Source organism: Oryctolagus cuniculus, chromosome 13 (genome assembly GCF_964237555.1).
Source record: "Oryctolagus cuniculus chromosome 13, mOryCun1.1, whole genome shotgun sequence".
NCBI classification, from domain to species: domain Eukaryota; kingdom Metazoa; phylum Chordata; class Mammalia; order Lagomorpha; family Leporidae; genus Oryctolagus; species Oryctolagus cuniculus.
The window spans coordinates 36,199,474-36,227,183 of NC_091444.1; the positions used below are offsets into that span (position 1 = coordinate 36,199,474).

The 27,710-nt window shown below is 40.8% G+C and overlaps 1 long non-coding RNA gene across 3 annotated transcripts in view; it reads left to right on the top strand.

The window, feature by feature from the left end:
- The first annotated feature begins 573 nt into the window (after positions 1-573).
- The window catches only part of LOC138844950 (uncharacterized), a 41,350-nt gene continuing 14,213 nt past the window's right edge, over positions 574-27,710 (top strand). Inside the window, exons 1-3 of one of the 3 annotated variants that reach the window (XR_011381463.1) lie at positions 578-691; positions 12,967-13,135; positions 13,398-13,782. This is a non-coding gene — a long non-coding RNA (uncharacterized lncRNA). Of the gene's footprint in view, positions 692-12,966; positions 13,136-13,397; positions 13,783-27,710 lie in introns of those variants that run through there. The other 2 variants (XR_011381462.1, XR_011381464.1) reach the window with 2 other exon arrangements.

A 27,710-nucleotide genomic window follows, 5' to 3' on the forward strand; every position in this document is an offset into this window, starting at 1 on the left:
TCTCTCTCACTGTCTACTCTGTCAAAAAATTAAAAAAAAAAAAGACCTTTCTCTCTGTCTCTCTCTCTCTCGCTCGCTGTCCACTCTGCCTGTCAAAAAAAAAATAATAAAACTAAATAAAAGTTCTCCTTTTGTCTCATGTCCCCCTGACTGGCTACCAAAGCATAATTAGATAGAAGGAGTATGTTCTAGTGTTGCACAACACAGCAGGGTGCCTATGGCTCACAATAACCAGTTCCATCCATATTTTATGAAGAGATGAAAAAGGGGAACTAGCTCAAAGATTCCACAGAGAAAGAAATGTTAAAGATATGGAAATGCCAATTACCATGATTGGTCAAGTGCATGCTATGTGAATGTCTGGAAAGGTCACACTATACCCCATAAATACATACAATTATAAAGTGCTAATCAAAAATGTACAAAACCCTTGTTGTATGTTAAAAAAATTTTAAATTATTTTTATAAAGGCACAAGAAAAAGCTCCCCCTGCCCTGTGTCTCTCCAGCACGTTGCCCGCCAGCAGCGATGTGTGATTTCTCCACTTGGCAGCCGCGGTCTGTGAGGTCATCTTTTCGCCATTCACTGCCTCCTTCAGCATGGAAACTCTCTGGCAGTGGCTCAGCGTTTACAATCACATTAAGCAGTGAGGAACGCTGTGTCGAAGAACGAAGCCCTTGCTGGCACCAAGGTAAGTGTGGACACGTTTTTGGGGAGAGCAGAGGAGAGGGAGCTGGGAGCCAGCAGTAGGATGGCAGGGATACCTGTGTTTGGGGAGCTTTCTTCAGCCTTTGGCAGGACACCCAGTCCCGAAAGGAGAATGACCCGTCATGTTCAGTCTAGTCCATGTCATTGCTTGGAGGAGGAAATGGAGCTGTCTTGTTCACAGGCCAAGGTGAGCAAATCCCTCCCGCAGCCAATCCATTTGCGTAAAACACACACAGTGACAGTCACATAAAAGGGCCATCGAAGGGGCCCAAATCAAACGTGTGCAGCAAAAATCTATCTTACTCCTGAAATCGGAAAAAGCAAAAGTGCTTCCTGCTGTGGAAGTGAAGGCACATAGGAAGGGTAGACATGAGCAACTGATGAGCCCTGCAAACTCCAGTTGATGGTCTTCAGGAAAGGGAACCATTGCCAGATCTGCTGAGATCACAGTCAACTCACACCGTAACTCAAGAATGCACACTCGTGAGACACAGCTCTTGAACTTTTCTGTGTCTATTATGGTTTCTTTCCCAAAGGCTTGCTGACTGGTTGGTAGAAAAGGGTTGTATAACTTCAAGCCTTATTGATTTCAAACTCAGTTGAGTCTGATCCTTTAAACAGCACTCTTTACTGTTTGGTCAAGACCAAATGCTAAGCTCTCAGATGTTCCTGATTTTGCCTCCTTTCATGGAAAGGAGTAACCTCAGAGAGTACCTGCTGCTACCTGTGGCAGAGGGGGAGGGCTGGGGTTCTCCTACCTTCCTTGATTCCTAGAGAAGTTGGTTGCTACTCATCCTGCTGCCATTTGTGTGCAAGGGTTAGTCTGGTTTACTCAATTGTCTCCCTGTGGACTGTTTTCAGGTTTCAGCCATGACACAAAGCAAGCAAGGGTGGCACCAGGAAGCTGTTTCAAAGCTTCCTGTGATGGGACCATGCAGTATGTCCCAGATGTCCTTAATGGGGTTGCATCAAGGAAAGGATGAATCTTACTTCTCTCAGAATGCATATAGGAAAAAGTCCAAGAACCTCACAAACTTAAACATTCTGTGGTGTAGTTTAAGCTCTAAAGATGGGGCAAACCACTGTGAGTGACTGTGGTCATCTAGCACAGTGACAGTCCAACACAATTCAGCAGACACTTTATTTTCAGTAAATAGTAATTGAACTTGCAAGAGCAGCATACCAGACAGGTGGAAGCAGAGCTGGCCTGTTGAGGCAGGACAGAACTTTGCCCAACAGGAGCCCAGGGCTTCACAGGCTTTGTTCTATGGAAATTCCCAATCTTTTTCCAAACCCGCCATCTCCTACATAAAGAAGCTAGGGATAATTAATTGAAGTAAATTATCACAGGAGTGACAAAAGGTAAAATCTAGATCTAAAACATTTCTGCAAACTTCCTACTACTGTATGCTTTTAGTGTCCCTCAGACTTGAACTTGATCCCAAGGACCAAACACAGCTGATACTCAATGGCAAACCCGCATTCTGATGCCCCCAAAATGAAAGGCTTCTGTTAATAAAAACCAGTTTATTATCAAGAAGAAATCATTTCACAGCCATATGTAGTAGTCTAAAAAGTGATAAATTCTAACTTGTTTTAATGTTTGCACTTAATGAATTCCTTATGTGTGGCTCCAATGATACATCCAATAGTCTGCATGAAATATATAGTCATGATAAAGTCACAAAGACACAAAACGATGTGGCTTACTCAGTGCTGTCTGCTCTGCTCTGTTGAGCTTGGGTCTGTTATGATTAATACAGTATTGAGAAAAGAGTGAATGAACCTCAGTGTGTTATTGGACTATGTTACATACTTGCTGAAGTAAATCTTACTTGTGGTTTTAGCACAAAGGAGCAAAAAATTTATTTTAGGCAATGATCAGAACAACCATCAGAAAAAAATCACAAGTCAGGAATTTGTCCCAGCAGTTAACATGCCCTCATCTCACATCAGAGGAACTGGGTTCAATACCCACCTCTGGCTCCTGACTCCAGGTTCCTATCAATGTATATCCTCAGAGGCAGTGTTAGTGGCTCGAGTAATTGGGTTCCTGCCGCTCCTGTGGGAGACCTGGCTCCTGACTTCAGCCTCATCCCTGTCTTGGACTTTGGAAGCATTTGGAGAGTGAGAAGGGGAGCTCTATCTATCTCTCTGCCTCTTAAATAAATAAACAGAAATGAGAAAAGATATACAAAGTAATGTCTTTCCAGAAGACACTAAAGACAAATGTGTCAGAAATTGTAGCCCCTATCAAGGCAGCTGCCATCTGAATTTTCAAAACCCTAGCCTATACCACCTGGACAGAAGGTGAATTAGTGGGGCATTAATTGCATGGCCAATGACTTGTAAACACACCTTGTCACTACATGTGTTCAGGCAATTACTGAGCAATTATACCTACAAACTACCTAGTAATTAAAAGATGGAGTCTTGTGTAGGCTGCCATTTGGGAAGCAGTGGCTGCTTTCTCTTTTCTCATTTTATCAGCATTATCACATACTCTTGAGAAGACCAAATACAGATAATCCATTTATAAAATAACTGAATTTCAAAGGGAAGATGGCTCTAGTCCTGTGACAGTTAGGAGCAGTTCTTCCTGGCCTAAGAGAAACGCTGTAAGGGAACAAGGAACCACGTTTTTACATATGTCTAAGTCCATCATGCAAGTATGACTGAACATTTACCAAGTGCGCGGCACACAGGAGTCTTGCAAGAAACCATTGCCTCTTAACAAAGATCTGTAAGGTTCTTTGGCTGAGTGGTTTACAAATATTGTCTCATATAATCTTCCCAACTAACCTGTGAGGGAGATAGTACATCTTTATGCTAAAAACAAAGCTCCTGAGTCTCAGAAAAGCTAAATGATGAGCCCACATCCCCTCTGGTCAATGATCGAGTTGGGACTTTAACTCATGGTTTCTAAGTGTTTGTTTCTTTTTAATATTTCCCATTCATGGGATGATGGAAGGTGAAAGTTCATTTAAAGATGTGGTTCTAGCCTCCTAGGAAATTACTGAGAGTGAAGTGACTCTTAAATAGTAGCCTATGAGACAGAGTAAAGAAATTTAATATGGATTAAAGACAACATGCCAGTAGGAGAGAGTTAAAGGCGTATCTTCTATGCACATTTAATCTAGAAGGGTGTCCAAAATGGGAGCAATTTTTTTGAGACAGGATCTAAAAAAATGACTATTTTTAAACTCATGTACCACAAGTGTTTAATTATGTTGCTAGAGGTCTATCCTTGTACTTCTGTGACTATTGGTCTGAGAGTTGGAAATCATGTTTTTCTTACCCTTGATAATATGATGTGTTAGAAATTGCTGGCAGGTGTGATCATGTTTTGACTAAAAAAACAGCTTGTCAAGAAAAATTTTGGTTGGAGGTTTGGTTTCAGGTGTTTGATAATTATCACCCTCATACATTTTCTTCTTCTTATTGCTCCAGAGAATACTGAAAAGCTGGGAGACAGTGTTATTAACAGTTATCAAACTTTGTGTGTATCTTGCTAGTCTGAATCAAGTACACCAGTATAGATAGTAGACAATGACAGAAGCTTCAACAATTAAAATATGAACTAATTCCTGGCCTAGAAAAAAACAATTGTTATAAAGAAGAATCCATTTTCAACCATGTGAGAAGTCTTAGATGTTGGTTGACCAAGAAATTTCTTGTCAATATCAGAGATAGGTGATTAGATAAAGAAAAGGGAGAGATAAGGTGACATGGTTTTTACCTATTACCAATTGGTTGGTTATCATTCTATACTTAAAACTTTCATTTACATTTTAAAATAATATAATGTATTTATATATGAAATTCACACAAAAATCAAAAAGCTACTACAGTCATAGGTACTTTGAATACTAGAGGTCTACAATACACAATTCTAAGTCAATGAAACTCACTTATTCTTATGGAAATTCAAATGTGTTCTCTTATTTTTTATGTTTTTATTATTTGAAAGGCAGAGTTACAGAGAGAGGAAGAGAAAGAGAGAGAGGGAATCTTCTTCCATCCTCTGACTCATTCTCCAAATGGATTCAATGGCTGGGGCTGGGTCAGGCCAAACCCAAGAGCAAGGTGCTTTTTTCCAGGTCTCCCATTGGGGTTCAGGGGCCCAAGCACATTAGCAGGGAGCTGGATTGGCAGTGGAACAGTCAGGACTCCAACTGGTGCCCACATGGATGCTGGCATTTCAGGTGGCAGCTTAATCTGCTACACCACAATGCTGGCCCCCTTATTATTTTATTTATTTATTTATTTATTTTTTAATCTTTTATTTAATGAATATAAATTTCCAAAGTACGTCTCATGGGTTACAATGGCTTTCCCCCCCATACCGTCCCTCCCACCCACCACCCTCCCCTTTCCCACTCCCTCTCCCCTTCCATTCACATCAAGATTCATTTTCGATTATCTTAGTATACAGAAGATCAGCTTAGTATACCTTAAGTAAGGATTTCAACAGTTTGTTCCCACACAGAAACATAAAGTGAAAAATAATAGATGATTTTTTTTTTAAATGATGATGAAATCAGATCAGACCTATTGTCATGTTTAATCCCAGTGAGAGTCAAGTTGGGAATTGATAGTTTCTTTTTTTTTTCTTTTTTTTTAACAGAAGATCAGTTTAGTGTACATTAAGTAAAGATTTCAATCGTTTGCACCCCCATAGAAACACAAAGTGAAATATACTGTTTGAGTACTCGTTATAGCATTAAGCCTCAGTGTACAGCACATTAAGGACAGAGATCCTACATGAGGAGTAAGTGCACAGTGACTCCTGTTGTTGACTTTACAAATTGACACTCCTGTTTATGGCATCAGTAATCTCCCTATGCACCAGTCATGAGTTTCCAAGGCTATGGAAGCCCCTTGAGTTCTCCGACTCTTATCTTGTTTAGACAAGGTCATAGTCAAAGTGGAGGTTCTCTCCTCCCTTCAGAGAAAGGCACCTCCCTCTTTGAAGACCTGTTCTTTCCACTGGGATCTCACTCGCAGAGATCTTTTTGCCAGAGTGTCTTGGCTTTCCATGCCTGAAATACTCTCATGGGCTTTTCAGCCAGATCCGAGTGCCTTTAGGGCTGATTCTGAGGCCAGAGTGCTATTTAGGACATCCGCCATTCTATGAGTCTGCTGAGTATCTCACTTCCCATGTTGGATCACTCTCCCCTTTATTTATTCTATCGGTTAGTGTTAGCAGATACTAGACTTGTTTATGTGCTCCCTTTGACTCTTAGTCCTTTCATTATGATCAATTGTGAACTGAAATTGATCACTTGGAATAGTGAGATGGCATTGGCACATGCCACCTTGATGGGATTGAATTGGAATCCCCTAGTATGTTTCCAACTCTACCAATTGGGGCAAGTCAGCCCGAGCATGCCCCAAATTATACATCTCTTCCCTCTCTTATTCCCACTTTTATGTTTAACAGGGATCACATTTCAGTTAATTTTCAACACTTAAGAATAACTGTGTGATAATTACAGAATTAAACCAGTCATATTAAGTAGAACAGACAAAAAAAAAAATACTATGAGGGATAATGTATTAAGTTGTCCATTAGCAGTCAGGGCTATGCTGATCAAGTCACCATTTCTCATAGTGTCCATTTCACTTCAGGAGGTTTCCTTTTTGGTGTTCAGTCAGTTGTCACCGATCAGGGAGAACATATGGTATTTGTCCCTTTGGGACTGGCTTACTTCACTCAGCATGATGTGTTCCAGATTCCTCCATTTTGTTGCAAATGACTGGATTTCGTTGTTTCTTACTGCGGTATAGTATTCTAAAGAATACATATCCCATAATTTCTTTATCCAGTCTACCATTGATGGGCATTTAGGTTGATTCCAGGTCTTGGCTATTGTGAATTGTGCTGCAATAAACATTAGGGTGCAGACCGCTTTTTTCTTTATCAATTTAAACTCCTTTGGGTAAATTCCAAGGAGTGGGATGGCTGGGTCGAACGGTAGGGTTATATTCAGGTTTCTGAGGAATCTCCAGACTGATTTCCATAGTGGCTTGACCAGTTTGCATTCCCACCAACAGTGGGTTAGTGTCCCTTTTTCCCCACATCCTCGCCAGCATCTGTTGTTGGTAGATTTCTGTATGTGAGCCATTCTAACCGGGGTGAGGTGAAACCTCATTGTGCTTTTGATTTGCATTTCCCTGATTGCTAGTGACCTTGAACATTTTTTCATGTGCCTGTTGGCCATTTGGATTTCCTCTTTTGAAAAATGTCTATTGAAGTCCTTGGCCCATCTCTTAAGTGGGTTGTTGGTTTTGTTTTTGTGGAGTTTCTTGATCTCTTTGTAGATTCTGGTTATTAACCCTTTATCTGTTGCATAGTTTGCAAATATTTCTTCCCATTCTGTTGGTTGTCTCTTCACTCTCCTGACTGTTTCTTTTGCAGTACAGAAACTTCTCAATTTGATGCAATCCCAATAGTTGATTTTGGCTTTGACTGTCTGTGCCTCCCGGGTCTTTTCCAAAAATTCTTTGCCTGTGCCAATATCTTGAAGGGTTTCTCCAATGTTCTCTAATAACTTAATGGTGTCAGGACGTAGATTTAGGTCTTTAATCCACGTTGAGTGGATTTTTGTGTAAGGTGTAAGGTAGGGGTCTTGCTTCATGCTTCTGCACGTGGAAATCCAGTTTTCCCAGCACCATTTATTGAATAGACTGTCCTTGCTCCAGGAATTAGTTTTAGATCCTTGATCAAATATAAGTTGGCTATAGATGTTTGGGTTGATTTCTGGTGTTTCAATTCTGTTCCATTGGTCTATCCATCTGTTTCTGTACCAGTACCATGCTGTTTTGATTACAACTGCCCTGTAGTATGTCCTGAAATCTGGTATTGTGATGCCTCCGGCTTTGTTTTTGTTGTACAAGATTGCTTTAGCTATTCGAGGTCTCTTGTGCCTCCATATGAATTTCAGCATCATTTTTTCTAGATCTGCGAAGAATGTCTTTGGTATTTTGATTGGGATTGCATTGAATCTATAAATTGCTTTTGGGAGAATGGACATTTTGATGATGTTGATTCTTCCAATCCATGAGCATGGAAGATTTTTCCATTTTTTGGTATCCTCTTCTATTTCTTTCTTTAAGGTTTTGTAATTTTCATCGTAGAGATCTTTAACGTCCTTGGTTAAGTTTATTCCAAGGTATTTGATTGTTTTTGTAGCTATTGTGAATGGGATTGATCTTAGCAGCTCTTTCTCAGTCATGGCATTGCTTGTGTATACAAAGGCTGTTGATTTTTGTGCATTGATTTTATATCCTGCCACTTTGCCAAACTCCTCTATGAGTTCCAATAGTCTCTTAGTAGAGTTCTTTGGATCCTCTAAGTACAGAATCATATCGTCTGCAAAGAGGGATAGTTTGACTTCTTCCTTCTTGATTTGTATTCCTTTGATTTCTTTTTCTTGTCTGATGGCTCTGGCTAAAACTTCCAGAACTATGTTAAATAGCAGTGGTGAGAGTGGGCATCCCTGCCTGGTGCCAGATTTCAGTGGAAATGCTTCCAACTTTTCCCCATTCAATAGGATGCTGGCTGTGGGTTTTTTATAAATTGCATTGATTATATTGAGGAATGTTCCTTCTATACCCAATTTGCTTAGAGTTTTCATCATGAAAGGGTGTTGAATTTTATCAAATGCTTTCTCTGCATCAATTGAGATAATCATATGGTTTTTCTTCTGCAGTCTGTTAATGTGGTGAATCACATTGATTGATTTGCGAATGTTGAACCATCCCTGCATACCAGGGATGAATCCCACTTGGTCTGGGTGGATGATTTTCCTGATGTGTTGTTGTATTCTATTGGCCAGAATTTTATTGAGGATTTTTGCGTCTATGTTCATCAGGGATATTGGTCTGTAATTTTCTTTCAGTGCTGCATCTTTCTCTGGCTTAGGGATTAAGGTGATGCTGGCTTCATAGAAAGAATTTGGGAGGATTCCCTCTTCTTCGATTGTTCTGAATAGTTTGAGAAGAAATGGGATTAGTTCTTCTTTAAATGTCTGGTAGAATTCAGCAGTGAATCCATCTGGTCCTGGGCTTTTCTTTGTTGGGAGGGCCTTTATTACTGTTTCAATTTCTGTTTCAGTTATGGGTCTATTTAGGTTTTCGATGTCTTCATGGTTCAATTTTGGTAGATTGCATGTGTCCAGGAATCTATCCATTTCTGATAGGTTTTCCTGTTTGCTGGCATACAGGTCCTTGTAGTAATTTCTGATGATTCTTTTTATTTCTGTGGTGTCTGTTGTTACATTTCCTTTTTCATCTCTGATTTTATTGATTTGGGTCTTTTCTCTTCTTTTTTTAGTTAGTTGGGCCAATGGGGTGTCAATTTTGTTTATTTTTTCAAAAAACCAGCTTCTTGCTTGGCTGATTTTTTGTAATGTTTTTTTGGATTCAATCCTGTTAATTTCTTCTCTGGTTTTAATTATTTCTCTTCTCCTACTAGATTTGGGTTTGGTTTGCTGCAGTTTTTCTAGGTCCTTGAGGTGCGCTGAAAGCTCATTTATTTGGTACCTTTCCAATTTCTTGATATAGGCACCTATTGCTATAAATTTGCCTCTCAATACTGCTTTTGCTGTATCCCATAAGTTTTGATATGTTGTGTTGTTGTCTTCATTTACTTCCAGAAAGTTTTTGATTTCTCTTTTGATTTCTTGAATGACCCAGTGTTCATTCAGGAGCATGTTGTTCAGTCTCCATGTGTTTGCATACTTTCTGGGGTTTCCTGAGTTGCTAATTTCCAGCTTCATCCCGCTGTGGTCTGAGAAGCTGCATGGTATGATTCTAATTCTTTTAAATTTGCTGAGACTTGCTTTATGGCCTAGTATGTGATCAATCCTAGAGAAGGTTCCATGCGCTGCTGAGAAGAATGTGAAGTCTGTAGATGTAGGGTTGAAAGTTCTGTAGATATCTGTTAGATCCATTTGGGCAATAGTGTCAATTAAATCTGCTGTTTCCTTGTTGATCTTCTGTCCGGATGATCTGTCTATTTCTGAGAGTGGAGTATTGAAGTCCCCCAGTACTATTGTATTGGAATCTAAATCTCCCTTTAAGTCCCTTAACATATCTTTTAAATAGACCGGTGCCCTGTAATTAGGTGCATATACATTTATAATAGTTACATCTTCCTGTTGAATTGAACCCTTAATCATTATATAGTGTCCCTCTTTGTCTCTCTTAACAGTTTTTGTATTAAAGTTTATTTTGTCTGATATTAATATGGCTACACCTGCTTTTTTTTGGTTTCTGTTGGCATGGAATATCTTTTTCCAACCTTTCACTTTCAGTCTGCATGCCTCTTTGTTAGAGAGATGTGTTTCTTGTAGGCAACAAATAGTTGGGTTGTGTTCTGTGAGCCAGTCAGCTAAACGGTGTCTTTTAACTGAAGAATTCAGACCATTAATGTTCAATGTGACAATTGATACGTAGCGACTTTGCCCTGCCATTTTCCCGGAAATATTTTCTAGTATATGCTTTGAGCTTCCCATGCTCTTTTACTGGTAGGTGTTCTTCCTTTCCCTTCTTTCATATTGATGGCCGTGTTTCTGTGTTTCTGAGTGTAGCACATCTTTAAGTATCTTTTGCAGGGCCGGACGAGTGGCCACAAAGTCTTTCAATTTCTGTTTGCTATGAAAGGTCTTTATTTCACCTTCATTCACAAATGAGAGCTTGGCAGGATATAATATTCTGGGCTGGCAATTTTTCTCTCTTAGCACCTGTGCTATGTCTCGCCATTCCCTCCTAGCTTGTAGGGTTTCTGATGAGAAGTCAGCTGTGAGTCTGATTGGAGATCCTCTGAGAGTAATCTGACGTTTCTCTCTTGCACATTTTAGGATCTTTTCTTTATGTTTCACTGTGGTAAGTTTAATTACCACGTGTCGTGGTGAGGATCTCTTTTGGTCATGTTTATTGGGGGTTCTATGAGCTTCCTGTACTAGGATATCTCTGTCCTTCTCCAAACCTGGAAAGTTCTCTGCAAGTATCTCACTAAAAAGGCCTTCCAATCCTTTCTCTCTCTCCATGCCTTCAGGAACTCCTAGAACTCGAATGTTGGTTTTTTTAATAGTATCCTGTAGATTCCCAACAATATTTTTCAGGTTTCTAATTTCCTCTTCTTTTCTTTGGTTTGACTGTATGTTTTCCTGTGCTCTATCTTCTAAGTCCGATATTCTCTCTTCTGCTTCACCCATTCTGTTTTTAAGGCTTTCTAATGTGTTTGTCATTTGATCTATTGAGCTCTTCATTTCATTTTGATTTCTCTTGACTATTACACTTTCCTGTTCTACTAGTTTCTGAGTTTCATTTTGACTCTTCCTTAAAATTTCATTTTCACGAGAAAGATTTTCAATCTTGTCCATTAAGGATTTCTGTAGTTCAAGGATTTGCTTTTGAAAACTTCTAAATGTTCTTATCATAAATTTTTTGAAATCCGTATCTTGCATTTCTTCTATCTCATCATCTTCATACTCTTGGCTTGGGGTGTTTTGCTTATTTGGAGGCATCATAGTGTCATCGTTGATCTTGCTCCCTCTATTTCTGTGTTTGTTACTCGGCATAGTTAATTCTTCTTGCGTCACTGTGCGCTTTTTTTTTTTCTTTTTTTTTTTTTTTTATACTGTGTCCTTGTTAAGTGGACTGCCTGCTGTTGGAGGAGCCTTGGAGGCTTGAGATGGGTGCGGCCTGAGAGCTCTGCCTGGTTCTTCCTGGTTAAGGGTGTGAAAAGGTGACACCCTCAGGTTATGCGTGGTAAATCTCTCTCTTTTTATTTATTTATTTATTTTATTTATTCAGGGGGTAAGTAACACTGCAGGGCAGGGCTGTGCAGAATTGATGGTATTTAGCTTCCAGTCTTTGGCTCCTCTGGACTCCCACTGGGTTGCCTAGGCTACTGAATTGTAGTGACTCAGTTCCTTAACTCTCCCCCACTGATATGTAAATCCAAAGAGGAGGCCTGCTCTTTGTCTCTTGGGAATTCTTCAAGTCTTGCAGCCTTGTAACCTTTGCAAGGTTAGGGGGAAGAGAAACCCGAAGCTTTTTTTTTTCCTTCTTTCTGGTAGTGAGTTTGCTGCACTTTCCGGCCCCCCTCTAGATTCTGACCCCCGTTTCCCCACCAATGTCTCGGGTTATTGAGCTCACCTCCCCTTCCAGCGCGGATGTGTGGACTCGGAGCCCTGAGCGTCTCAAGTCTCCCAGCTGTTTTCTGTGTGGCGTGCACTCTCCTTGGAGCACTGTCGCGCAGACCCTGGGGCTTCTGCGGCTGGGTCCCGCGACTTTGCTTCTGTGTGGTGGGCGACCTTGTTCTCCCAGTAGGTCCTCAGATTCACGCCTGCTCCATTCAGAAGGGTTTCCCCTGCAATTTTTGTTTGGTTCTATTTTCTGCAGCTACTGTAACTCCCCTTTTATTAAACTAAATTTTCCCGGACTATCGGTGCGCGCCCTCACTATTCCGCCATCTTGGCTCCGCCCTTATTATTTTATTTATAATAGTATCTTAGAGCAGCCAGGCTGATGCAATAAATTCTATCAAGTGGGTGGTGTATAAGACACAGGAATTCATTTCTCACACTTCTACAGGCTGGAAGTCCAAGACTAAGGCACCAGCAGATGGTGTAAGGGCCTATGTCCAGTGAGGGCCCATTCCTCATAGACAGAAGTCTTCTCATTTTGTCCTCATATAGTGGCAAGGATGGAGATTCTCAGAGTCTCTTTATAAGGCACTAACCACAACCACAAGGGGTTCATCCTAATGATATAATGAACTTTCAAAGTTTCCATCTCCTAACTCCAATAGCTAAAGTTTACTCTTTCAACATGTGGATTTTAGGGAGACACAAATAGACCATAGCAATTACTAATAATTATTAATAATTATTTATATAATTAATAATATAATCACCATAATATAATTATATAATTAATAATATAATTACAATTATATAATTAATAATTATTAATTATAATCCACTAATGATATATTATTTAAAATAATGGATCAATATTTGCAATAAAATATTTTATATCCCTATAAAAATTTCTAAGTGGTTATCTCCTGGTTTTGGCCTGGGCCAGCCCTGGTTGTTCTGACCATTTAGAGTAAACCAGTGGACAGAAGATTGATTTCTCTCTCTTTCTGTGTAACTGCCTTTCAAGTACAAAAAGCACCTCTTTTTTTTTTTTTTTAAAAAAGCATTTTCTGTATTTTTATTTTCCCTCAATTGAATCAAGATGTCATCACTGACTTGGCTTTGTGACACTGGTGAGCAACTCAGTGGTTCTGCATCATTGGCAATACTCCAAGAAAAACCCCAATCAGACTATTCTTTGCCTCTCTCGGGACAGAATGAGAAAATATGAGATCATAAATGTTACTGACCTTGGGGTGTCACAAAAATGGGTAAGTCCACAGTTTTGATGTCTTCAAGAGTAATGATGATGCTCTAAAATATATCCTTTCCTCTTTATGCTCTCTAAAAATGTTACTTTTAATGTTAGGTTCATAACCCAGCTTGGGGAATGCCAAATCACCCTTCTATCTCACTTTGTTGATGAAGGCTGCAGGTCTGGGAAGCTCTATTGATAAGAAGCTGTTGTATTTTGAAGCAGCAATGGGGATATACTAACTGGGTCTGACCTTCCTCTCTCTTCCCTGATTCCAGCCCCCACACCTGCTGCTCTGTGAAGCATAGTCAACCCTGGCTAACCAGGATATGAAAACTGCATCAGCAGCAGCCAGTGAGGGCAGTAACTTGGCCCCAAACAGAAAGCCTAGTTCTTCAGAGTGGATCCCAGATTTCCTCCTGACAACAAACCAGGTTGGGGAGCACCAGGTATGCTATGTGAAAGTGAAAGCCAGCAGAAGAGGGAGGCTCCCAAACATCAGTTATTGGGCTTTTCTTCCTTAAGAAGAGAAGTAAAGGCCTGCAGGAATGAAAGAGTAAACACTGGGAAAAAAAAGGTTACTCACAGAGATGAGAAGAACTGGGAGTGGACTCATTTTCTCTCAAATATATTAAGAGAAATATTAATCAGAAACGCAGGCAATTTGCTGTGGCTGGTTTTTTTTTTAAATTCTGCATTTCTTACTGTTGTCATCACCAGTTTATTTTTATAGCATAACTCATATAAGAAATATCTAAGTTAAGAACAGAACTGAAAGTCCCAGTGGGAGACTGCCAGGAGAGGAAGGGCTGGGAAAGCCAAGTGCCTGTAGACCCCTCTCTGGAGGACTCGTGGCTCTGAGGACTTTTTTCTTAAGCAAGGACCGCTAAGCCTGAGGCAGCTTCAGGAGAAGTTCTAGGTGCAAAAATATCTCCCCATCATTTCTTGTGAGCAGGTTTGGCTTGCGTGTAAAAAATGTCACAACTGGGATGGGGCCACACTCTTAGAGGGTTACTAATGTACTAAGAATCCACCTGACTTTGCCTACCCAGCCCGCCCAGCCAAGCATGCAGCAGACATGAAATTGAAACAGCTACTTCTTCCTGTCCTAGCTCATCCTTCTGCTATTTCTGTAATAGTGTTATCTCCACTTCCTGAAACGCTGGCTTCCCTATGTCACACCTTCCTGTGGGAGCAGTGATGAAAGTGAAAATTACAGAAGTCATTGGTGGCAGTGAGACTCCAGGCCACAGAATCACTGGCCATGAGACAGTTTCTAGTTTCCCTCTGTGTACCTGACTCCAGGTACACACCAATGTCTTGCTGAAGACATGTCCTGAGTCCCTCTTCCACTTCCTTTAGAAGGAAGTGCTGAGACAAAGATAAGGGTGTAAGTAGTTTATTTGAGAGACAAGCACAGGAAACCCTGACAGAAGGGTGGCAAGGGGAGTAAGATAGAGAAGAGAAGTCAGCCAATAAAGAGTTATTATCAAATAAGTTACCTCTGTGGACAACTGAAGTTTAATCCTGCTGGAGAACTCAGAAGAAAACACGTTTCCAAGGCACCGCCAGAGGTGCCGTAGAAATTGGGCATCAACACACTATGTCCATCAACTGTGAATTGAAAGCTCTGTGAAGCAGGCATTAACTCCCTGGAGTTACTGGTATGCTTCTCAGTCTCTGGGCTGAAAAAAGTTCTCAAGCAAAGAAATGTGAGAGTTGACAGTTGGAAGGTGGGCTTTGTTTATTGAAGTAGGAAGGGTATAGGATGTGGCTTGAGGGACTAAATTTCCTTTACAATCTAGAAAGTTCCCTACTGCTGCTACCCATGTTACTTTCTGTTCCACTGCCTGCTCTCTTGGTGACAGCCAGCAACATCAATAACTTCTGCTGGAGTGCCTCTCCTGCATGATTATGGCTGATGTGGGATCCGGCTACTTCTCCGCTAGGGTTATCATTCAGCTAGAAAGCTCGCCAAAGTGTGTCCACATTCTCAGTCTTCTTAGAAACCCGTATCCGGGATCTCAGGACAAATTTCCTAACCCAGACCTAATAAATAAAACCAGGGCCCCAAATAAAATCATATTTGTCTGCTGAAAACTACCTAGAGTCCTAGACGCACATGGCTTCATTACGCGTTTCTGTCACCTAATGATTCTCTAAGGTAAGTGAACATATTTTACACCCTTCTTTTCAAGGATCTGAATACCATTTTCACAAACTGCTCCAGAGACTCAAAGTGCACCTTGATATTTGCCCCTTGATCCCATCAAACACTATACCAGTTCTGCAGAGGTGAGCATTTTGTTTAGACTCCCACGTACCCCACATTCCCACACTGTCTTATATCACCCTCCAACTTGGTTGTAGGTTTCTAGAAGGTAGTCTGCTTCTTCTATCTCTGTGTACTTAACCAAGTATAATGTTTAACAGGGGCTGGTGTTTGGTACAGCAATTAAGATGATTCTGGGATGATGTCTATAATCCAATCCCAGAATACCTGGATTCAGGCCCTGGCTCTGCTTCTTTTTTTTTGTTTTGTTTTGTTTTGTTTTGCTTTGTTTTGACAGGCAGAGTGGACAGTGAGAGAGAGAGAGACAGAGAGAAAGGTCTTCCTTTGCCGTTGGTTCACCCTCCAATGGCCACCGTGCCAGTGTGCTGCGGCCGGAACACCGCGCTGATCTGATGGCAGGAGCCAGGTACTTATCCTGGTCTCCCATGGGGTGCAGGGCCCAAGCACTTGGGCCATCCTCCACTGCACTCCCTGGCCACAGCAGTTTCCCTGGCCTGGAAGAGCCGCAACCGGGACAGAATCTGGCACCCCAACCGGGACTAGAACCCGGTGTGCCGGCACTGCAAGGAGGAGGATTAGCCTAGTGAGCCACGGTGCCGGCCCGTGGCTCTGCTTCTAACACCAGTTTTCTGCTAATGTCTATGCTGAGAGGCAGCAGGTGATAGCTCTAGTACTTGGGTCTTTGTCACCCATGTGAGAGACCTAGATTGAGTTCCCAGCTCCTGATTGCAATCTGGTTTAGCCTCCAGGCACTGGGGACATTAGGTAAGTGGACCAGATGATAGAAGGTCTCTCTCTGTTTTTCTCTCCATGCCTTTCTGTCTTGCAAATAAAAATTTGGAAAAAGAGAAAAGATTGTGTGTATTCCTAGGTGATGGTATTTTTATTAAATTTTTTGACACTTGAGGAAGTTCATTAAATTTTAGTTGAATTGACACACCCAAAAATGGCAGAAGCATATGTTTGCGGATCATCACTGATTTGTTTTTTCACCAAGTATGCACAAAGCCACTCCTCCATCCTCTCAATAAACCTCCCCTCTGTCTTAGGAGAAAAGGTGGAGGAAAGTCCGCTTAGCTCTAAAGCTTATGTTGATGAATGAAGGAAGCAGGTGTCAGCTGCATGAGGAGAGAGGGAGGTGAGAGAGGCACCTTGGAACACTTCAGCAGCCGCAGGGTATGCTGCCACAATCTGGAGAATGTTCTCAAGCAAAGAAACGCAAGGCTTTACCGATGGAAGGTGGACTATATTCATTGAAGTAGGAATGGTGAGAGAACTTTATAGACACTACCGACTTGACATGGGCATTTTATTGTTTCTGAAGAAGTGTAGCAACAATAGCAGCAATAGCCTAGTGTGTAGGACCCAGATTTAAAAGGAAACTTAGTGTCACTGGGTCTATTTCTTTTTTATTTTTTCTGATGAGAACACAGAGGTCCATAGATGGTCAGTAATGTTGCATGCCCATGGTTACATAACAATTGATGGCTAACCACAGGGAAGCTCATGCTTAGGAGATGCTATAGAGTTGTTCCTTTAAGATTCATAAAGCATTCACATTCCCTAAATATAACAATATAAAAATAATATGCTATATAACCATATAACATATCTTCTTGTGTGGAACTTACACAAAGACATACCTGAAATAATCCCAGGCTCTTGACAAACTTGAATACAGCTCTATGCCTCTCCATTTAGACACCTTAGCGATGTCCCAGAAGTGAGAGACTGGAAAGAACGCGTGGGATTAGAGAAGTTCTTCATTCTGTTCTTTTTCTTTTTTCAGTTGTTCAGCTATTCTATACTCAGGTATTTATTCTGTATTTAAGAGAGCATATATCTGTGCCCACCACTGTAAAAACACTCAGATATATACAGATTATCCCTAATATAATATAGACATGCTCTCTATCTTTGGGAGTTTGGTGGCTGAACAGTCAAAATCAGACCCAAATTCACGAGACAGGTACAAAGCACAGTTTGGTTAAATGCTTGGGTCCAGGTGGTCAGGGTTAGAGGTAAGTGAGCATCCTGGTGGCTGAAGAGGGCAGGGAAGGAGTCGCGGAAGAAATGAAGATGCCAGGCCAGGAAGTTTCTGCCTGCGCAGGGGAAGGGCTAGAGATGAGTGTTCTATCCATACTGCAGCCCCAAGGATGGGAAGCGAGCAGAACTGGGACTGTAAGCAGTTACTGATCCTGTCTTCAAGCCAACAAAGTTAGGCTCCCAGACAAGACACAGGGTTGAAGAGGAGTCCTTCCTTGTCCCAAGTTCATTCCCCAGTGAGAAGAGTCAGGATATATGCATCGCAAGTAAAAATGGTGGTGTGTTGTACCTGTTCATTAACTTAGGCAAAGCAGCAATTAACACGTGGCTATAAAATACAGCATTCAGTTCCTCAAAGGATAATGTTAGAAACTAATTCTCAACTTGGATGGCACTGGGATTAGAACTTTTACGAAGATTTACAGAAAGTGTAAAACACTGTTACAACCATTAAATGAGACAATCTAAAGCTTGAGAATTAGTGGCAGAGGAGAATGGAGAAATTATGAATCTGCCAAATGTTTGAGTCAATATCATATTGGAGCCGGCGCTGCGGCTCACTAGGCTAATCCTCCGCCTTGTGGCGCCGGCACACCGGGTTCTAGTCCCGGTCGGGGCGCTGGATTCTGTCCCGGTTGCCCTTCTTCCAGGCCAGCTCTCTGCTGTGGCCAGGGAGTACAGTGGAGGATGGCCCAAGTGCTTGGGCCCTGCACCCCATGGGAGACCAGGATAAGTACCTGGCTCCTACCATCGGATCAGCACGGTGCGCCAGCTGCAACGTGCTGGCCGTGGCAGCCATTGGAGGGTGAACCAATGGCAAAGGAAGACCTTTCTCTCTGTCTCTTTCTCTCACTGTCCACTCTGCCTGTTTAAAAAAAAATATCATATTGGAAGACAAATCGAGAACATGTGACTGTGAAAAGTCACAGGGTCCTGGGTAAAATGGTACAGTGTATGAGGTTGAGAATCACTGCAGTTGATGTTTTTGTCTTTTTGCCAAATTCCCCCAGCCCAGGAAGGGTTGCTTTTCTTAGTAGACTATATGGGTTTGTGAATAAAGGGCTTTTCACAAAGTTGGATGTACTATAAAAATCAAATAAAATGTAAAAATGTTACATAAATATCTAGGAAATTTTTGAAAAAAAAAACACAAAATTTAATACAGATGTGTCCAACTATGTCATCATTTAGTAGATTGATAGAATTCTCATTTCTTCCTAAGCATTGGATAAATCTAGAAGTGGCTTTCATAATAAAGCATAGATTCATGTACATTTGCCCCTCATAATTTTCATCTTGGTAATATTTCTTCATTTTAAAACAACAGTAAAAGGTGCTATAAAGAATTCTTTGGGACAATGAGCATCATGTTAGACAGAATAGCCATGACTTAATCAAGTAGCAAGAAGAGGTTTAGACAGGTGCGACTAGGAGAGAGAACCAGTTAACTCTCATTCTTCTCTAGACTAGTTGTCCCTCATTCTCACCACTTCCCCATATTCCTCAACTGGTAGTTATCTTAAGAATGCTTTGCCAGCACACCAAACCTGGTGTTTAGAGACCTGGTAGCACTGGGATATTGCCTTTTTCTTTTCCTTGATAAAATATTTAAGTGACAAAAATTTTAAATCAGAATGAGAAGAAATCTTTGTAACATTCTCAAACAAAATGGCTTGATTTAGAATAAGGGAGAAATTACTAACTATCCTATTTCAATCATTTTGGAAATTTTCAGATGAAAATAAAAGAGGAGGAAATGACAGATATCATGCAGAATCAGCTCCCCTAGTGATCAAGCAGTCCACAGTCTCCTCCTCTTCACCTACATGGATGAGAACATTAAGGGTCAGGGACATCAAGTAATTCACTGTGGCACAAAATTAATTAGTAGCAGGCTACAGATAGAATTCAGACCTCTTCAATTTTAATGTATTTTTTTTTACCACTGTGTTCTTTAATCAGCCGGGATTAAATTCATCTACTGTGGTTTGAAAGTTGGCCCCTTCCAAGACGCAGGTTGAAATTTAGTTGGTAATACAACTGTAATAAGAGGTAGGAACTTTAAGAGGTGAGTAGGCCTTAAAGGTGCCACTCTCACGAGTGGGATTGATACTATTGTAAAAAGGCTCCCTTGCCCTTCTGCCTTCTGCCTCTGCCACAGACTGATACAGCAAGAGGGCGCTCACCAGAAGCCAGCCCCTCGAGCTTTGACGTCTCAGCCTCCAGCAGTGCGAGCCAACAAATTCTGTTCCTTATAAATTGCTCTATCTCAGATATTCTCTTAAAGAAACATAAAACAGACCGAGGCATCATCCAAACTTCAAAATGGTATGAGTTGTTTGAAATTGAGCCATCCCATCTCCCATCATATCCCTCATCCCTATTCTGCCTCATCCAAATCATCACAAAACACAGACCTGATCACCCTACTTCCCTTTACAATAATCCAGGTACTGCCATATGGGATGTGGTGCCCCAAGTGGTATCTTAATCACGACACCAGACTCCTTCCCCTAAGGTCAGTTTTAAACTGGAAGGTAAGACATTTTCTTTGCAAGAGAAATATAGAATTCCTCACTGAATTCCCCACTTATATGCAGAGTCACAGATTGTCAACATTCATTCATTTCAATGATGCCACAAGGATACAGAAATACTCTATTCCTTAAATTATCAAATGGCATTAAGATGGCATCTGGTTCCGAAATGGCTTATGAAACATTTAATATCAATTTGTGTGCTTTAACTATCACCAAAGAGAAGTGTTTGGAATAAAATATCATATTAGAGAAGGGAGTTGGGAGTAGGAGTAGGAAAGTGTGTGTCCTGCTGCCTGCTAAATATGTGTTTACAATGCATCAAGTTCAGCAGTTACATTTCTGGGGTGACAAAATTATCCTCTTGGTGCATCCACTTTACAAGTCAACATAGTTGTTAGACAATGACTGTTACTTCCCAAGCTGCAAAATAAGTCTGACAGAACAAGTATCAGTATTCTCTATTCAGAGGTGAGTCCCTTATGGTGTGCATGCTCAAAGAGGAAGGCAAGACCACAAAGCATGCCCTGCCTGGTGCTGTTCCTCTTTTTCCCCTTTCCTCCTTCTTAATGACCTTGTCACTCAACCCGAGGTATCTGGCCTGAGAATCACTCTTGGTTTCAACTGGATAATTGCACTCACAAGCTAATAGTAAACGTTTATAGTCTAATAATTTTATACTTTAAAAATCCATTTTAGGGTGACAAATGTGACATTTCTTCCAGAAGCATTTTGGATTTTAGGTACTTTTTGTAATTTTTAAATTTTTTTGCTAATGTAAAGAGTACAGATTTAATGTAGTTCATAGATACAATTCTAAAACTATAATAATACTCTCCCTCCCTCCTCCTTCCTTCCATTTTTTCTTTTTTAATTTTTGTGATAACATGTTTTAATTTATTTTATAATCTCAGGCTTAATGCTCCACTAAATATAGAGTTGAACAAGTAAAAAGTAGAAAGACGAGTGTTCAGTAGGAATATAGACAAGGGCTATAAACAATAATAAAATCCCAAGATGTCAATTTCACTCATATACATTTTTCTTGTACTCTGTATATTAGCTACCACAAATCAGAGAAAGTACATATTTGTCTTTTTGGGTAACTTTTATTTCAGTAAGCATAATGGTACTTTCTAAAAATGGTCAAAAATAGGGAAGGGAGGGAGAGGGAGAGGGAGGAAGAGAAAGAAAAAAGGAAGGAAAGGAGGAAGGTCAGCCTTCATGGTTCAACAAGATGAAATTATAATTGTGTACTGGCAACCACCTTCAGTTAGTATGTGAAGCTGGAGTTTATTCAGTATGTATTTCCATTAGGCATATTTTGAAATGCCAGCTGAAGTTATGAAAGGCCACTCCCTATTGGGACCACCTGTGGGCAGAGTGCAACCACCACCAGAGCATAGCCATCCTGTAGGGACGTGAGAAGTGTGTGTGAGGAGGCTATAAACAAAGGCCTGGCATGGCATTTCCGATAGGTTGCCAAACTCTGTGTCATCCTCAAAATTCTAGGTTTATTGTTCTGCTTCATCCAAATCGATGCTCTCTCAACAGGGCTTATAAAGCCAGGACTTCCATGCATACTTTCCTCCCAAGTCTGGCAGGCCAGCTCTACTGCATTCGATCAACTGATCCAATTTGATTCTGCTTAAAAATGCCTTCCAGTTAGCATGCAGCAACATGGGCAAAGCAGTTCTAAACAGATCAATTAAACAGCTACACTGTGAACAAATCATTCCCCATGGACCTCTTGTTTTTGTATTTCCTGGGTTGGGAAAAAATACAGTTTTTTCCTATAAAAGATGATTCCTCTGTAAGAATATGAAATGATTTGGTTAAAATATGGCTTTTTTGAATGCTATATTTTGGGTTTATGTAAATTTTTCTATCAATTTTTCCCTGACAGTCATTATCTACCTGACTCGGAATCATAAAACACTTGTCATCCTGCTCTCTTGGCTTCAGGACAATGCATACATCACAAGTTATTATGACATAGGTGTATAGGTGTGTATATACATATCCCAGAGACTGAAAAATCAAATAGCCTTAGTCCAGTGTTAAGTATCCTGAAAGTAACTATGGGATGGAAACAATGAACATGAGCACTAAAGTTGCAGGCATGCACACACATGTACACACGCACACACACATGCATACAGACACATGAGGCTACTTTAAACAAACTTGGTGAGGGATCCAGCTTTTTGTCTAGCAGCTAAGATACTTCATGCCACGTTGTAGTACCTAGGTTCCAGTCCTGGTCTCACTTCAGACTCCTGCTTCTTGCTACTGCAGACCTTGGGAGGCAATCGGTGATAACTCAACTAATTGGGTTCCTGCCACCCATGAGGGAGACCTGGATTGTGTTTGTAGATCCTAGCTTCATCCCTGACCCAATCCTGGTTAGGGGGATTTGGGGGGTAAACCAGGAGATGGGAGTGCAGTGCTCTCTCTCCCTCTGCCTCTCAAATAAATACAAAAAAAAAAGTTTCTAGAAAATGGAATTAAAGCATAATTTTTGGTACAAAATTTTTGAAATCTATGCAGTTTCTTCATGATACACATTTTGAAGACCATATATATATATATATATATATATATATGAAGACCATATATATTTGAAGACTATATATATATATATTCTGAATATATCTTCAAAATAACACAAATGATGTCTAAAATGATTTGCCTTTAACCAAAAGCTAAATACTAACACTTTTGAGGAGGTAATGAAAGCTTCTGCTTTAGGATTATTAGCACTCTAATAATCAGTCATTTATTACGATTTTTCGACATTATATTCCAGAATGGCTACCTATGAAGGAATAATAGTATTACAGATGTTTTGGCTTATACCTCTTTCTTTTCAGTTCTCCTTGAGAAATGATATTTACTTTTTGGGATAAAAAACCACCTCTCTAAAACTCTAATCTTCTCTAAAAATGAGTTTAGTTGATCTCAGAACCTAATTTACCTGGAATTTGGTCATTGATCCTCTGTGCCATTGAGAAGGTAACTAGGTCCTCAGTCCTAGTGGAAGGAAACACACACGGGCTACTTGAAGTTCATTAAAGGTAGAAAATATGTTAGAAAAATCTACTCCAAGAGCACAGATTAGCCGGCGTCCAGCTCTCTGCTGTGGCCTGGGAAGGCAGTGGAGGATGGCCCAAGTGCTTGGGCCCTACACCCCATGGGAGACCAGGAGGAAGTACCTGGCTCCTGGCTTTGGATCAGTGCAGCACCGGCTGTGGTAGCCATTTTGGGGGTGAAGCAACAGAAGGAGGACCTTTCTCACTGTCTCTCTCTCTCACTGTCTAGCTCTGCCTGTCCAAAAAAAAAAAAAAAAAAAAAAAACAAAAAAAAACCCTCTCTCTTGGTGAATTTCTTTGCTTACCTATGTCAGTTTTCTTTTCCACAAAATGGGGTGAATTCACTTCTCGCAGGATTTGACTTGTACAATTGCTCTGTATTATGAACATGAATAAGACACAGTAGTTCCCTCATTCAGGGTTCATATTCCCAGACCCTCAAGAGAGCCTGAAACTGCAGTGAGTACTGACCCTGCATATGCTGTTTTTCCTATACAAACAAATCCATGAAAAAGCTTTTTTTTCTAAATATTAGGCACAGTAAGAGATGAACAGAAACTAATAAAAAATAGAATATAACAATATACTGCAAAAATGTTGTGAGAATATGGGATCTCTCTCTCTCTTTAATATTATTTTTGGACCACAGTTGGCCACAAATATTGAAACCACAGAAAGGGAAACAGCAGATAGGGAGGCAACGATTAACCTTTTGACAGTTTAGTTTGCTGCAGTTTTTTCTGAATCAGTTGGAACAAATCTTTCCCTCCAGTAACGTTTTACTGGACAGTTTAAATGCACAATACTTTTAAATGTTAAAGAACTTGAATCTTAATTTACCAGACTCTTTTGAGACTTTTTCCATTACTTCTATTCCTAAAAAGTTCTTATCTCTTGAGGTTTTTGATGGCTTATTTCTATTTTTTCTAGTTTTTCCGTGGTCTTCTTTTTAAATATCTAATTCATTTTTCCAATTCTAATTTATTTTTATGTGTCTTAAGGGAAACGTTTGCATTGACTTTTTAAAAAAAACGCTTGCTTCCCTACCATCATAAATGAAGTGTGGCTAATCTGACAATTCACCACTGAATTGTCATGTTTCTTTTATCACATATTGAGTTCTTACATAGAAGAATACAACTTTCTAAGAGAATGTTACTTTTTTTAAAATTTGAGAGACAGAGAGTGAGAGAATGAAATAGAGAAAGAGAGAGGGAGGGAGGAATGGAGGGAGAGAGAGAGAAAGAGAGAGCTCCCATTGGTTTGTTAACTCCCCAAATACCTACAATGGCTAGGACATGGTCATGCTGAAGCCAGGAGCCAGGAACTCAATCCAATTTTCCCACGTGGATTCAAGAACCCACTTCTTAGACATGACCATTGCCCACCAGGGTCTGCATTGCTAGGAAGTTGGAGTCATGAGCTACAGGTAGAAAATGAACCAAGGCACTGTCTTTCACTTTTTTTTTTTTTTTTTTTTGACAGGTAGAGGAGAGAGAGACAGAGAAAGGTCTTCCTTTGCCATTGGTTCAACCTCCAATGGCCGCCATGGCCGGCGCACTGTGGCTGGCTCACAGCGCTGATCCGATGGCAGGAGCCAGGTACTTACCCTGGTCTCCCATGGGGTACAGGGCCCAAGGACTTGGGACATCCTCCACAGCACTTCCCAGGCCACAGCAGAGAGCTGGCCTGGAAGAGAGGCAACCGGGACAGAATCCGGCGCCCCGACCGGGACTAGAACCCGGTGTGCCGGCACCGCAAGGCAGAGGATTAGCCTAGTGAGCCGCGACACCGGCCTGTCTTTCACTTTCGAAACCTTCTAGCATTATGTATTTTTGTCTCTGTTATCTCTAAGAACTTGTGTTAGGTCTTCTACAAGATTGTAATCCATCCTTTTCAATCTACTTATTTTTACTTTGATAGTTAAGCATTAATTCAAAATACAATTGACTCTCTGTATTCATGATTTCACACACTCAGATTGAAACAACTGTGGAACAAAAATATGGGTTTTTTTTCCTAAACAATATAGTATAACATAGTATTTATATTTACATATCACTTATATTGCATTTGGTAGGTGATCTGGAGTATACAGGAGGATTACTTAGGTCATACGCAAATACTATCCATTTTACATAAGCAACTTGAGCATCTATAGCCTTTAGTATCCATGGAGTCCTGATTAGGGTTCCTGTAACCAATCTAGTGGACTCTGACAACATTAGGAGGCCAAAGCACACTCAAGGGGAAAGGAAGGGAAAGGCGGATGCAGCCAACATCGTCTCATAGAAAGCAGGCATAGCCTCTGGTCAGGCCTCTTCCCTGCTGACTGCAGGACAATCAAGAGTTGTCTCTAGGATCACTGGCATCTGAAGAGGGATGCCTTTACTAGGTTGTCCTGAACGGAACCCAAGGACACCTATGCTCCTGTGTATTCTCGTCCCAGTGCTCCCTATCTCTCACACCTAACTTGATCCTACCAGCCCAGCCTTCCCATTTGAACACGAATGGCTATCCCAGCTAGGGCACAACGTGGAAGTTCACAAGGGAGCTCAGCACAGCATGGATGCCCTCAAACCAAACCACAATTGATTTTTTTTCCACATTCTATGTAACTAGACCCTTAGATCATTTGCAATCTATTCAATGTCATTTGAGAGCATTAGAGGTACAATGACAAACTGCTGCCCAGGTTCTCTGTGCAGTCTTCATGAACCATCAGTTAATTGGTCTTTTGGTAAAGGATTTGCCTTCCATAGATATTTACCTTGTTTATGTGTAATCTAAGGAGGGACACTGCCACTTTCTTACCAGAGATTCATTGGACGTCTAAGGTTAGAACCAAATTCCTTCATACTTTATAATCTTTGATATAGAATTATACTTCGTAGCCTTAATTCCCCTTTTAAGAAAACTGCTTGATAGCCTAAGTTCCAAAAAGGATAACCCCAACCAGGATGGCTCAGATATCATTGTGCTCCTTCTCAATTTCAGAAAGCATGACTATAAAGCATGCCATGGCCACTAAGAGTGTACATAGAGTGTACTAGGGTTAAGTAAGTACAGCATGTCCTTGATCCTGCTCCTCTGCCCTTGGAGAATAGACAGTGATCAACTTGTCTTGAAAATACTTGCAAAGATCACTTTTGAATTTAAAGAAAGTGAAACAATTTAGGAAAATTAGAAGCCAGTGGATCTGTGCTGGATTCAGACTGCACCTTGTTGATATATGACTTGGGCTAATTATTTAATTTCTCTGAGTCTTGACTTATGCATTTGTTGAACAGAATAATGGCTACAGTGTTGGATCACTGTGAATATTAGCCATATGTGTTTGAAGTACCTGACCCATCGTGAGTTCTCAATATGATGGAGTTATTATTAGGATTGGAGTAAGCAGGGTTTATTTAGAGGTTCTTGGATGGTATGGGCAGAGATCAGTGAGGATGAGTATCAAGTTCTTCCCTGTGTGTTCCCTGGGGAATGTTCAGGGCAGGACAGGACACAGGACTGTATGGCCCATTAGGTTTCTCCAGGATTGGCATCTTTCTCACACTAGGATGATTTAGAACTATATTTGATGGTGAGAACTAGAAATTGTATGCAATAGTTACTATGTTGGACAGCTGTGGCCTGACAAGGTCTGTGATGTTGCTACTCACTCCATCTCACAGGATCTTCTCCTTGGAGGTCAAGGCTAGTTTCAATGTGTCAATCTCAGATTGGTAGACTACCCGGCAAAGGCTCAGGGCTATTCCTTGAGAAAGCAAAGGAGAAGCTCACAAATACACACCTGGATCCCTGGTGCCCCCCAGTAAAGAAGTAGAGAGCTGTCTTTAACCATTTGGTCTTATCTTTATTAATAGAAACTTCAGTAATGTCATCTGGGAGAAAAATAAAAACACAGGCTGAAGAGGGTATGTATTTTAAGATGACACAGTTTATATTTAGTGACTGGGATTATGCCCCTTGGGAGACATGAAAGAAGAGGAAGCGAGATTACAGCTGAGCATCTGGCCAGGGAAAATGTCATCTCCCAAAGTGGCCAAGCTCGTCACAGTTTCACAACAGTGTTGAGGAAGGCTCGGGCTGGGGGGGCACCCAGAAGTCACCTAATGCCAGAGCCCCCGGCTGCTCAAGGTGCACAGGGCTGATCACCAAAGTCAGGGCTGGACCAGTAAGGCAGCTGAGCCAGGTGATGTACAGAGTCACAGGGCAAAATACCTGGATGTTGACTGACAGTGATTCTGGACATTGTGGAATAAACCAAAGGTTATGAGGGGCTGCAGATGCAGTATACTTCACCTCTGAAATACAGAGTGGTATTCTCTACCAAGGTGCTCCAAGGACTGATGTCATTTTTTGAAGAACTGGAAGGGTGATATATTAGTAGGCATATAATTATCACCTATCTATGGAAGTGGTATGCTCTGTTCTAGAATAGTATTTATTAAACTTTTATTCACTTATTTTATATGAAAGGCAGAGAGACTTGCAGGCAGAGATCTTCCATCTACTGGTTTACTCCCCAAATGCTGCAATAGCTAGCACAGGGTCAGGTTGAAGCTGGGAGCTGGAAACTTAATCCAGGTCTCCCAAATGAGTGGCAAGGACCCAAGT